Consider the following 2,088-nt stretch of genomic DNA (forward strand, 5'->3'; position numbering starts at 1 on the left):
TCACACGCACACTCTCTCTCACACACACACTCTCTCTCTCGCATACACTCTCTCTCTCACACACACTCTCTCTCTCACACACACACTCTCTCGCACACACTCTCTCACACACAGACACTTTCTCACACACTCTCTCTCTCTCACACACACACTCTCTCTCACACACACACTCTCTCTCACGCACACCCTCTCTCGCACACACTCTCTCTCTCGCGCGCACTCTCGCACACACAGTCTCTCTCACACGCACACTCTCTCTCACACACACACTCTCTCTCTCGCATACACTCTCTCTCTCACACACACTCTCTCTCTCACACACACACTCTCTCGCACACACTCTCTCACACACAGACACTTTCTCACACACTCTCTCTCTCTCACACACACACTCTCTCTCACACACACACACTCTCTCTCTCTCACACACACACACACAATGATGGGCAAAATGTAGAGGAAGAATTGAGCTGTATCTAACCCCGTGCTGTACCTGTCCTGGGGCTGTTTGATGTGCACAATGTGGAGGCAGCTTTTCCTTTAATCTCGCACCATGCTGTATCTGTCATTGGATTATTTGATGAGGACAGTGTATAGGGAGCTTCACTCTGTATCTCACCCCGTGCTGTACCTGTCCTGGGAGTGTTTGATGGGGACAGTGTATAGGGAGCTTCACTCTGTATCTCACCCCGTGCTGTACCTGTCCTGGGAGTGTTTGATGGGGACAGTGTATAGGGAGCTTCACTCTGTATCTCACCCCGTGCTGTACCTGTCCTGGGAGTGTTTGATGGGGACAGTGTCGAGGGAGCTTCACTCTGTATCTAACCCCGTGCTGTACCTGTCCTGGGAGTGTTTGATGGGGACAGTGTCGAGGGAGCTTTACTTTGCATCTAATCCCGTGTTTCAGTCACTGATAGACTGTAGAGGAAGATCAGGTCACACACACGCTCTCCTTACACACTCTCAGACACACACACACACATGCTCTCTCTGTCTCTCACACACACATACACTATCTCTTACGCACTCTCTCACTCACACACATGCTCTTTCTCTCTCTCTCACACACTTTCCCTCTCACACTTTCACGCTCACCCCCTCTCACCCATGCATTCTCTCTCACTGTCGCACTCTCACACACATGCACTCAGTCTTTCTCACACACAGATATACTCACTCTCTCACACACATACACGCACTCTCTCACACACATTCTCTCCCTCTCACACATACGCTCTCTCTCAAACATATACTCTCTCTCACACACACACTCACACACACAATCACTCTCTCACTCTCTCTCTCCCTCTCACACACACACTCCCTCTCTCTCACACACACTCTCTCTCACGCACTCACTCTCTCTCCCGCACACACTCTCTCTCTCTCACACACACACACTCTCTCTCACGCACATGCTCTCTCGCACACACTCTCTCTCTCGCACACACTCTCTCTCGCACACACTCTCTCTCACACGCACACTCTCTCTCACACGCACACTCTCTCTCACACGCACACTCTCTCTCACACACACACTCTCTCGCACACACTCTCTCACACACACTCTCTCTCTCACACACACACTCTTTCTCACACACACCCTCTCACTCGCACACACTCTCTCGCACACACTCTCTCTCTCTCACACACACACTCTCTCTCGCACACACTCTCTCACACACACTCTCTCTCTCACACACACACTCTTTCTCACACACACCCTCTCACTCGCACACACACTCTCACACACACTCCCTCTCTCACACACACACTCTCTCTCGCACACACACTCTCTCTCACACACACACACTCTCTCTCTCACACACACACACACACACACACACAATGATGGGCAAAATGTCGAGGAAGATTTGAGCTGTATATAACCCCGTGCTGTACCTGTCCTGGGTCTGTTTGATGTGCACAATGTGGAGGCAGCTTTTCCTTTAATCTAGCACCATGCTGTATCTGTCATTGGATTATTTGATGGGGACAATGTATAGGGAGCTTCACTCTGTATCTCACCCCGTGCTGTACCTGTCCGGGAAGTGTTTGATGGGGACAGTGTCGAGGGAGCTTCACTCT

This window comes from Mustelus asterias, unplaced genomic scaffold, assembly GCF_964213995.1.
Source record: "Mustelus asterias unplaced genomic scaffold, sMusAst1.hap1.1 HAP1_SCAFFOLD_466, whole genome shotgun sequence".
Lineage (NCBI taxonomy): Eukaryota > Metazoa > Chordata > Chondrichthyes > Carcharhiniformes > Triakidae > Mustelus > Mustelus asterias.